This window comes from Macrobrachium rosenbergii, chromosome 49 (genome assembly GCF_040412425.1).
Source record: "Macrobrachium rosenbergii isolate ZJJX-2024 chromosome 49, ASM4041242v1, whole genome shotgun sequence".
NCBI lineage: Eukaryota > Metazoa > Arthropoda > Malacostraca > Decapoda > Palaemonidae > Macrobrachium > Macrobrachium rosenbergii.
In genome coordinates this window covers 42,022,914-42,036,105 of record NC_089789.1, presented here as the reverse complement: position 1 = coordinate 42,036,105, position 13,192 = coordinate 42,022,914, and the positions used below count along the sequence as shown (strand labels likewise).

Genomic DNA, 13,192 nt, shown 5'->3' with positions numbered 1-13,192 from the left:
AAAATCAATGAACAATTCAAGAGAGACAAGAGAGAGAGAGAGAGAGAGAGAGAGTATAAAAGAAAGAAAAATTATATTTCACATCAACAGAATTAACCAAAAAATTGAAAATTCCAGTACAATTCCTACCATAAATAGAGAGAGAGAGAGAGAGAGAGAGAGAGAGAGAGAGAGAGAAAATAGAGAGAGAGAGAACTTACCGCGTCATATCACCAGGAGTTAGCCAAAAAAAAAAATACCAGCATTCAAAATTCAATGACCACTCCACACAGAGAGAGAGAGGTGAGAGAGGAAGAGAGAGAGAGAGAGAGAGCCGAGGAGAGAGAGAGAGAGAGACCGGGCGAGCTGAGACCAGCAGTCCCTCGCAGCGACTAGGGGGCAACCGCCGTCGGAGATTAGTGTGTGATATACAGTCGTGGATATTTTTAGGTCGCCGTATAAATAAAGGGGGGGGTTTTTCCGGCAGCTATTTTAGCCCCCCGATCAATACTGTGATGATCCCTTGAGGTTATCGTGTAGGAGGGGTGGGGTGGGGAGCAAGAGGGGAACCGTGGCCAAAAAGTGGGAGGAGGAAAACACTAACGTGTATATGTATATATATATATATATATATATATATATATATATATATATATATATATATATATATATATATTACATAAATGCGCAGTATCAAAACAACATTTATTATATTATCATTAAAATTACACTGGGGCCGTGTAGCTAATGTTACTTCACGTTTTTATCCAATTAACGGCCGGGGATACCCCAAGGCAATACACAGTCACCTGCGCCATTCGCCCGCCCCTTCCTTGAAGCGAGATTTGTGAACGACTTGGATACATGACCCAGCCGCCATTTTGCAGGCGCTGGAGACTGCCTTGAGTTCATCTCTAAATACAAAGTCCACCCCTTAGCCTTCCGCTAATATAGGCCACTTACAGCATGTCTACCATTGTGCACGTCCATTAGCATCAATCTCGGTAATCTCTCCATATTGCAGATAGGCGTTGGTGATGCTGTATTGACGCTACTCCAGAAAGGGTCTACTGAATTTTAGTTTGCCTCCTGAGTTTACAGTGACGGAGCCCCTTTCCACAAGGCCAATAAGCGATAAGGAAAGCTAATTAATTTCCCTCTCCCCGTTAATCGTATATATATATATATATATATATATATATATATATATATATATATATATATATATATATATATATATATATATATATATATATATATATATATATATATATATATATATATATATATATATATATATATATATCTTTATATACATACATATATACTGTATATCTTGAGAGCTCAGTGGTCAAAATCACCGTCTACCCTTGTTCCTGTACCTGGCAACGGTTCGAATCCATCCGGCGACGAAGCCTTTACCAATTATAATCCCCCTTGGACGTAAGGTATTCCCGAGGCACAGTGAGCTGGACACTAAATGCTATTTTGAGCTTGGCATTCGGGAGCATAACAAATTCACAGTGGTCGGCAGGAGATTTCAATAAACTGATCTAAAGCGTTTCTTCCCCGTATTCGACGTAACGTTTGATCTAAAGCGTTTCTTCCCCGTATTCGACGTAACGTTCTATCTCAGCCTAAGGTCAGTCAGGCGAACTGTGAGTTCGCAGAGAACTAGATGATCAAGTCGAGTTCTCGGAAAACCGAAGTCACGATAACGTGCTCTCGTGAAAATTCGATTTTCGATTGACATAAGTCATCGCTGAATCAACCATTCGAGAGATTTTATATTGTGTGTGTGTGTATATATATGTATATATATATATATATATATATATATATATATATATATATATATATATATATATATATATATATATATATATATATATATATATATATGTACCTGTTTGTGTATGTACTGTACACACACACACATATACACACACACACACACACACACATATATATATATATATATATATATATATATATATATATATATATATATATATATATGTATATACATGTAAATATATATGTATATATACATATATATATACATACATATATAATATATATCATGTATATTATAAACACACACACACACACACACACATATATATATATATATATATATATATATATATATATATATATATATATATATATATATATATATATATCCGCCGATAAAAGGTTGCTGGTGATGTCAGATGCATTTCTGATGAAGCCTAAATGCACATCCGGTTATGACGCTTTTCACAATAAAAAAATAATATATATATATCTACACAATGGAATGCCATCGTGTGAAAAAAAAGGAAACAATGTAGGCTAACAGACAAACAACAAACAAAGTATTACTTCAGTCATCCTAACACAAAGTATATTTCGATGTTTTTTTTTTATTTGCATTTTTTGGAGATCAAACTGGCCTTATACCACCGCGAGGTATTGATCATGGGCAGCCAGCCAAGTATGTTAACATGCATTGACTATGGAAGCTAGTGCCTCTTTTAGGCCGTATTTCATATAAGTATTTGAACATCTTTTTAATAATAATAATAATAATAATAATAATAATAATAATAATAATAATAATAATAATAATAATAATAATAATAATAAATAATAATAATAACAATGTATTATTGTTAACTTTCCTTTCTTCCTTTCTTTTTCTGATTTATTTATTCATTCATTTACTTTTTATTCACATGACATATCTCTATTTCCTATCTTTATTCCGCTAATAATAATAATAATAATAATAATAATAATAATAATAATAATAATAATAATAATAATAATAATAATAATAATAATATGCTTTTGTTAGCTTTTCTTTCTCTTTTCTCTTTCTTATTTCACTTCCGCTTTATTTATTTATCTTTCTATTTATTCATAAGAAATACCTCCATTTCCTATCTTTATCACAATAATAATAATGGCAATAATAGTAACAACAATAATAATCATCAAATAATAATAGTATTAATAATAATAATAATGACAATTTAACGTTTTTTGTTAACTTTTATTTATTTTGTATTTCTTTCTTTCTTTTACTTATGTATCTATTTATTTATTCATTTATTTACATATCTCTCCATCTCCACTATTCTTCCACCTTGTGACAGCTGCCTCCATTCTATCAAGCCTTTTCCCTCTGAATGTTTGTACCCTTTCAAAAACATTTTAAAAAATAATAAAATAGCTCCTTTTGAAAACTACAAATACATTTCTCGAACATAAAACTGGGCCTATAAAAAATGGGGGGAGGGAGAATCTTCCGGACGTTGAATTTCCATTTTGGGTCCACTTAAGGGACATTCTGGGCCTTCAACCATCTGGAAAATCGGATGGAGGGGGATTTTCAATCCCAGAGAGACCTGGCGGTTTCTATAAATTAGTTTTCTTAAGTGGACAGGTAAGGCAGGGATGGTCTTCTTCTTCTTCTTCTTCTTCTTCTTCTTCTTCTTCTTCTTCTTCTTCTTCTTCTTCTTCTTCTTCTTCTTCTTCATTATTATTATTATTGTGTACATTATTATTATTATTATTATTATTATTATTATTATTATTATTATTATTATCCAAAATAAGCAAACGAATTTATGGATACGTTTTCCATTTTTATAATAATAATAATAATAATAATAATAATAATAATAATAATAATAATAATAATATTATTATTATTATTATTATTTATAATATTTATCATATTATTATTACATATTATTTCTATTAATTATTATTATTATTATTATTATTATTATTATTATTTCAAAGTTGGTTGGTTGGCCTTGTGCCAGCACGTGCTTTTGTCCGAAGGCAGCCCGTGGGAGAGGTAAAATGTTATTCAGGTCCTTGAGATGCTTGGTTTGGATATCTGGACTCAAACCAATCAACTGAGACGACAAGGTTCAAAGGTCACGACCGAGTTTCCCAAAACAAAAACGAAAAATTTGTTTGATATTATGTCTGAAATTCCCATGTCATTATTTCGAGATGAGCAGAAATGCGCGGAATGGAGATTGTTACAAATGGTTGCGCATTGTTTGAATGGCCAAAGTTCTGATTGCGCAATCGTAAAATCTCGTTAGACTTCGTATAATGTCAGATACACATACTGAATAGGACACCTTATAATATTACAGCGGTTACGTGGAATTACTGCTATGGCCACGCAAAATCTGGTAAGGTTTTTAACTTCGCTGGTTTTGTGGTAAAACGACTGACTGCTGAGGCGGTATGGCCGTTATTTTATTTCCTGAAGTTATAACGAACTCCCTCTTTACTGAGAGATATGTAAACCAAATCTTTATTCTCTCTCTCTCTCTCTCTCTCTCTCTCTCTCTCATGCTACAAATAACAGTTCTGTCTTGCTCAACGAGAAGCCTACTAGCCAATCTAGTAACCCACGCATAGCACCATGTAACTCGTACTAAACAGGCTACAATGACAGTTACAATGGAAACTGTTTTACATCTCTCTCTCTCTCTCTCTCTCTCTCTCTCTCTCTCTCTCTCTCTCTCTCACACACACCAAGATACTAACAACAGTTCCATCTTACTCAACGAGTACCCTAACCAGCCAATCTACCAACCCACGCATAGGCCTAGTACTTTGTCACTCGTACAGTCTCTCGGGTGGAGAGCTATTTGTTCCTGACGTCAAATTCATGTGCGTGGGAAATCCCCATAGTTTGAATTACCTAAAATACAACTTGCACAATGACCTCTGATGCTGTGACATCATTTTTACGGCCGGAGTCAATCAGCAAATCATTTATAGTCTAGGCGGTTCCCAATAGCGGCCACCGATTCATTACCATTGTTCCAGTAAGCCTCACGCGTTTTCCCATTGGCGGGAATTTATTTTCACGAAACCTGATTTTTATGAATGAATAAATGGCAGTTGAGGTCCCCCGATGTTTTGGCGTAATGGAAGGCCAGCTAAGTTTGTTTAGGCCTACCTTAAATCTAAGCTAAAATAAGGTTTAGACTTAATGAAATCACGTGTTTGCCGTACCAACATCATAGGTCTGAGTGCACGTACTGAATGCATGTGCTGGCGATACCACGTTAGCATGTAATATGGTATGTTTTAACATCCTATTATTGATAAAATATTATTCCTATTCCACAGTGAGGGTGCTTGACTTTAATTCTATGCCAACATAAAAAAAGCGCTGGCAACTTGTTACAAATTTATAAAACGATGAAAGAACGTGACAAAACAAAAGAATCCGCCGTGTCACGCCACCTTCAATACTTTTTTGTCCAATTGACAATAAGCTCACTTTTTCCCAAGTCAACCAGACGGACGGACGTCGAATGTCGTCACTCAGAAATATATTCCCGAGGCTTTTCATGCAGGGAACTATGACATACGTGAATTTACGCAGGTAAAACTGTTCACTTTCAAGTTTATTTACGGTGGTTAAAAGCGCTTGGTTGCCTCCTTGTTTGTTGAAACAATTGGCAGGCCAACCTTTCTTCATCAAAAGGACGAGTGCTTGCCCACGCCATCTGATGCATAGAGAGAGTGCATGTGTGTGTGTGCGTGTGTGTGTGTTCGTGTCCATTTTTTTACCAATAAGCCGTTGCGCCTAAGAAAAAACTTGCTATTCTTTCAAGCACATTTTCGCTTAATGAATGTTACATGCCACGTTTGTCTTAGTCTGCCCTTGGATGGGTGACCAAAGGGCTCACTCAGACGCCGTTGGTAAGTTAGTTCTTTGAAAACCAATAAAGTATCAACTTTTCTCTAACGTTTTTTTTTCTATAACCAAAACTTTGATGGTGATATATAAATAAATAAATAAATTTATATATATAAGCGTTATACACACTACACATATATATATATATATATATATATATATATATATATATATATATATATATATATATATATATATATATGCGTTATACCCATATATATTTCATATATACAATACATCCACATCTGTTTATCCCAAAGTTGACACCATGCAACAACTCTCTCTCTCTCTCTCTCTCTCTCTCTCTCTCTCTCTCTCTCTCTCTCTCTCTCTCTCTCTCTCCTTCCCCAGCCCTAGGAGAGCTGTTAATCAGCTCAGTGGTCTGGTTAAACTAAGATTATATTCAACTTTTTTTCTTTCTCTCTCTCTCCCCAATTCCAGAACAAACTTCTGCAAGCGACGGAAACAGTCAGACAACCAGAAGATATAAATTCGCTTGTGATGTTCGGAGTTTCCGGGCTAGTTTCAGACCGGATATGAGGATCAATTTCCCCCCACAATCAGAGAAAATAAAAAGAAAAAACCGTCATAGTAATGTTTTCACAAACCAACATGAGAGTATGGTACCACATATGATACGAATATACTTCATGGTATATGTTTAACCGGTATGAAGGTATATGTGCTGTGTCTACTAAAGATATACTTCTTGTTATGTGTTTAACCAATGTGAAGATATACTTACTATGTATACTATAGATACATTTCTTGCTAAGTGCCTAACCAATAGGTAGATATATTTACTATGTAAACTGTAATATACTTCTTGGTATGTATTTAACCAATATGTAGATATATTTACTATGTATATTATAGATATACTTCTTATGTGTTTAACCATTATGAAGATATATTTACTGTGTATACTATAGATACACTTCTTGCTATGTGTTTAACCAATATGAAGATATATTTACTTTACTATGATATACTTATGTGTTTCAAAATAGATCTTTACTATGTTCTTAGATATACTTCTTGGTATGTGTTTAACCAATATGAAGATATCTTTACTATGTATACTACAAATATACCTCATGGTATGTGGTTTTGTGTATGTGGGCAAATGTGTAAATACATCAAATTCATATGTCCATGTATAAACAAATACATATATAAATATATATAATAGTTATATATATAAATACATGTATATATATCACCCAACTCACAGTTACAATAAAGCGATGATATTCATCACTATTATCATTATTATTATTATTATTATTACATGACCAAAGAGGCTCCTTCTCCTAATAATATTGGTATTACTGCTAGCAGTGACATCAGTAGCTCCCTTTAGGTAAGGAACGGCGAACGTGCTGGAATCCACGTTCTCTTCTCCACGTTCAAAGGTTATAATTTCACCATCTGAAGAGTTTGTCTTGTTATTATAGCTCACCCCTGCAAACTGTATACGTATATGTATATGTATGTGTATATGTATGTATATATACACACATTTATATATATGTATATATATATGTATATATATATATATATATTTTATATATATATATATATATATATATATATATATATATATATATATATATATATATATATATATATATATATATATATGTTCTTACCAGACCCACAGAAATTACATTAATTATTTGTTATTCTCCATTAGGTGCCATCACTACTGGAGACATTTTTCAGGCTTTATTTTCCGTGGAAAAAAGGTCTTTCAATCTAAAGCCATTTTAATTTCAAGCTCAATCCGTACACCTGACCCACAACACCTCATCTAAGCACTCCCAATCTAAACGCATCTGAGTACGCCGGTGTCCAAGTGGCGAAGAGGACAGCTTTAAGCAGTCAAATTCGGCAACACTCTCTCTCTCTCTCTCTCTCTCTCTCTCTCTCTCTCTCTCTCTCTCTCTCTCCTCGTCCCGGGAATTCCACGCACTAGTCCAAGCGGGGGTGTGGCTATGATGCGCGGATGACGTCACACTTACGTCACGGGTTTTTTAATCGTATAGCCAGCCAGCCCTTTCCGTATCGTTAAAGGGTACTCGATTTGCAATGACCGTCTTTTCTTCCGGGTTATACCAGTATTTCTCCTTCTGGTTTTCCTGTTTTTCCATAATAATTATTGCCTTTATTCTTGATTCGTTCTATATTTGGATCCCAAGTGGATAGGCCTACTCAGGCGGGTTATTTTTAGAATCTTTCCCGTGTGTTTCCGTTTTCGGGAGGAAGTTGGTCTTCCTTCTAAGATGTATCAGAAATTTGTGGTCTTCATTGGTTACTTCTTTTTTTTTCTACAGTTGCCATGTGATTCCATGACGAAATTCACTGTCTTCTTAGAAAAAATCTAAAGGTATATATATAATCATATATATATAATTTATATATATATATTTATATTTTATATATAATATATATATTTATATATACTGTATATATATATATATATATATATATATATTTTATAATATATATATTTTATATATAAAATATAAATATATTACATATATTTATATATAAATATATAAATAATATATATATATATATATATACTGTATATAAACTATATATATTACGTATATAAATTCTTTCCCAGAGGACAGTGTATTTCATTATGGAATCACATGATAACGTATAAAAAACAATAGCACTAATACAAATAAAAGAGGCCTGATATATATATATATATATCCTATAAAGAAGGTCAAACTTCCTCACAGGACGCAAACACACGGGGCCGGTAGGATCCAAATGCCCCTATCCACTTGGTGTCCAAATACAGAACAAATAAAGATAATAATTATGATAATAAAAAACATTAGAGAAATCATAGCAAATCACTGCAGACCTCGTTACGACTCATTGCAGCTTGCATCAGAACGCCAGATTCTGGTGTAAGGTGCACCATATAGCATAATATTCCTCCGCAATACTTCATATTTCAGTGACGTTGAATATACAGAAATTCAGCACACAATCACGTGTGGAACAGAAATAAATTCCTGACTCACGTCAGGATCGAACCCATGTCTTTCAATTGAAAGGCAAAGGCGCGTGCCCGCTACGCCATACAAGTCATAAAAGAAGTTGGAACCTGAGGGCAACTGCACCCAAGGAATTACCTGGATGCAGTTGCCCTGCGGTAACTACAGGCTAATTTCTATTCTCCCTGTGCTCTTCAAAGTTTCTGAAAAACTTATTTTTAAGCCACTTTTATGTGGAATCTAAGGGATTGTTAGCTGATGGTCAATATGCATATAGAAAGCAGTTAGCTACCTGAGATGATCTTTTAGACTTGACATGCCATTCGCAAGAGAACCTTGATAAGGGTTTTGAGTGCAGAGTAATTCAAAGAGATTTTAGTGCTGCTTTCGATTTAGTAAATCATAAGGCACTTATTTATAAACTTCAGAATCTTGGAGTGGGTGGATATGTTTAAGGAGTACTTCAAGATTTCCTTACAGGCAGGCAGCAGAGAGTTAGCCGTTGATGGGATATTTAGCGAACCAAGACCTACTGTTTCCGGAGTTCCGCAGGGTAGTGTTCTTGGTCCACTATTACTTTAAGTGTATACAAGCGGTATGGTGGTTGGCCTGGAAAACAAGATTGTTCAGTATGCCAGTGATGCAACACTTGTGGGTGTAGCCAAGTCTCCACTTATGAGAAATGAAGCTGCTCTCAGTCTCAGTCGGGACATGGACCGGTTCAGTGAATAGTGTAGTCGGTGGGGTATGAGGCTGAACTCCAGTAAAGCAAAAATACTATTGATTAGTAGATCTCCTGCTGATCTTCCACCCCATCCTCCCCTTCAGGTGGATGGGCCACTGCTAAATGAGTCTGAAGCTGTAACTACTCTAGGTGTAGCTTTTGATTCACATCTTACTTTTGAGAAACATTCAATGAAAGTTTCAGCAAATGCCGCACGAAAGTTAGGTACTGCTCGTAACAGCCTCATGTATTTATAACAGTGAAAAATCAGTGCAACCTGTTTTAAGACATCTGTGCTTCCTTCACTAGAATACTGTTCTCCGGTGTGGATGTCTGCTTCTGCCAGAGATTTATCTCTTTTCGATATAGCGGTTCGTGGTGGTAGGTTTCTGTTTCCTAATAGCAGTAGTTATGACTTGAACCATGGACGGATGGTCTCTCGTTTTCATTTTCATAAATTAATCAAATCTCTCATATGAAACTTGGGAAGGAGAGAAAGAGAGAGAGATAGCACTGCGAACTCTTGTCAGAAACCTTTCACCTTTCAAACAGCAAAGAGTCACAATAAGGCAATTTCTAAACCACTGCAAGAGAGAGAGAGCACATTACGAACCCTCATACTATACCAAACCCTACAACTAACAGCGGGTCACAATAAGGCCCGGAACCAACCGAGACGCAAGAGGATCGTAATGACCGCGAGGGGTGAACTCAGCTTTAAACGGGCTAGCGCCGGATATTCTCTCTTCTCTCTCTCTCTCTCTCTCTCTCTCTCTCTCTCTCTTATCCCCCCAAAACTGAAACGAAGCAAACGCAGAGGGCTTAGGGTACGTACGAGATATAAGAAGAACGGGGAACAGAAATTAACATTATATTAGAATTGAAATCTATCATCGGAATACTTTCACCGGTATAATGTACAGAGTACGAGTATAAGGTGAAGGGTCAAGAACCAGGAGATAAAATTATCTTTAAAACGTCTTGGAATCCTAAAATACTCTCAAGAATATCGTGTTGTCTTAAACTTGCATAGAAGGACAGGAACGAGAAGCGTGTAGGAGTTCACCCTCTTCTCTGTGGGTTGACAGAGTCAATAGGTCTACATTACGATGCTATTTAACTTGTGGTTTTTACTTCTGAAATATGAAATTATTATTATTATTATTATTATTATTATTATTATTATTATTATTGTATTATTATTATTATTATTATTATAATAATAATAATAATAATAATAATAATAATAATAATAATAATAATAATAATAATAATAATAATAATAATAATAATATTGTCCAACGGATCGCGAATGAGTTATGACTATGCTTCATCCAGCGACCTTGGCTCCAAAATCGGCGGGGGAATTTTGGCGCCAAAACCGATCAGACAGTTTTAAGATAATAATAATAATAATAATAATAATAATAATAATAATAATAATAATAATAATATGGATATAACTAGCAGTACAAGATAATAGAGAATTCCGGATAATATCCATTTTCTCACTTACAGCACATGGGTCTAATGTCAGCTAGCCTTGTCCTTATTCGCAATTCATGAGAGAGCCTTGCTGATTATGTTAATCAAAGCGCGAGGGAAACGCAGACCTTGGCACAGACCTCCAAATAACAAGTGGCTGAACTGAGGGTGTATGTGCTGTTTGTGCACATGCACACATACACATTTATATATGGGAGTCTGTGTGTGTGTGTGTGTGTGTGTGTGTGTGTGTGTGTGTGTGTGCGAGTGTTACGTGGCTTAAACTCATCTCATCTGTCGTTACCTTCTAAGACAGTCGATTACCTACTGTAATTGTCATAAACGCTATTTTCCCATGTCCTAAATGAGAGAGAGAGAGAGAGAGAGAGAGAGAGAGAGAGAGAGAAAAGAGAGCGCACGCAAACCTCGAAGAAATCTGCACAAACAAGTACAACAAAAAGAGAGAGCGAGAGAGAGAGAGGGGGAAAAGGACCTTGTTTCCATCCCACTAGTAACGTCATCGCTGCTATATTGGGATACCGGAGCCACTAGACCGAGTCTCACTTTGAGGTCATTCATTTTGTTTTTTCCTTATCTTATTCAATTGTACTAAATTATCAAATACGTTCGCGATACGATTTTCATTCAGAATGAAATGGCAGCTATTTATAGCCAATATAACTGCAAGAAGAGAGAGAGAGAGAGAGAGAGAGAGAGAGAGTGGGTAGCATAATACTTCAGATATATTTATCTCGCAAGGACATTTTATCGTTATAAATAATAATAATGACGTCCCGTTATTATTGCTGTTGTTGTCGTACCAATAATTGTTATTATTAACACCTACGTCATTATTATAACTATTCCATTAATGTTAATATTAACACCTACGTCATTATTATAACTATTGTTCTTCTCGCTCTATTTCCATTAATGTTGTTTTGCTTCTACTGTTTTTGATTTATTGGTAATAAGTAGGAGACGTGACATCACTGAACTGGGAATAGACTAGTTTGGGTTAAACTTCTTCAGTCTACTGAGAAGAATCTCTACATTATTCTCATTATATTACTATTACTGCTACCTCAAACTAACGTTAAAAGTACATAAAGACAAAAATTACATGATCATACTGTTGTTGTGTAATATTGACGTCGAGAATTGGAAAACATTCCCGGGAGCTTTGGAACGGCTGGTTTTATTTGGACCCATGTCCTAACCACAATACGAAAAATGAAGAGTATTTTTAGTACGAAGTCATTAATTACTCTTTTCCCATGCTCTCGTGACTGACAGAAGGGTCATTGTATGTTTGTCACTTCTTAACTCAACCCTTAAAAAATATAGCAAAAAATAACAAAGCAGAGAAAATATTAAGGCTGTAATATAAGTCTTGGTTTTTAAGTTCAGTGTTCAGTTCTCGTACTTCTTCTTGCCTTCGTATGTGAAACCTAGTCCCAGAAATCCTAGTACAAGAGATCCTAGTATCGAGAGCCTGGTACCAGAGATCCTATTCCAAACAGCATAGTACCAGTGATCCTAACGCCAGATTTCCTAGTCCCAAAGTTCCTGGTACCAGAGATCCTACACCAGATGGCCTAGTACCAAAAACAATCCTAACGCTAGAGCTCCTAGTCCCACGGTTCCCGGTACCAGAGATCCTATATGCCAGATAGCCTAGTACTAGTGATCGTAACCCCAAACCTGCCAGTCCCACAGTTGCTAGTACCAGACATTCAATATACCAGAGATCGCAGCCACAGAGATAGCAGATATCTGATTCCAGAGACCTTATTATCTGAGATCCTAAAGTAAGCATTCCCAGCGCCAGAAATTCTATTGCCAGAGTTCCTTGTAAATGCCAAAGATTCTATTTGCAGAAATCCTAGGGCCACGACCTTGGTACCAGAGATCCTGACGCCAGATGCCTTAGTATCGAGATCCTTGGACCAGAGAACCTAATGACAGAGATTCTAGTACCACAGTTCCTATTACCTGAGAGCCTTGGTTCGATACCCTACTACCTGAGATCCTAACACCAAAAATCCTATCGCCAGAGATCCTGAGTGTCCAAGTACTAGTATTTCTGTCTCAAACGACATTCTCAAATACACTTAAATGGCGGTAATAATGAACCACTGGAAAATTACAGGAGATAAAATAAATTCATATATTGTAATATGTGATATATAAGTTCCTTAAGGTATTGCCATCTAAACAGAGAAGATAATAATGACAAAATAAGCAAAAAAA

General features: G+C 35.3%; 1 long non-coding RNA gene across 1 annotated transcript in view; it reads right to left on the bottom strand.

Moving 5' to 3' along the window:
• Positions 1–13,192, bottom strand: part of LOC136832441 (uncharacterized) — a 203,903-nt gene that overhangs the window by 186,056 nt on the left and 4,655 nt on the right. The window lies entirely within an intron of this gene.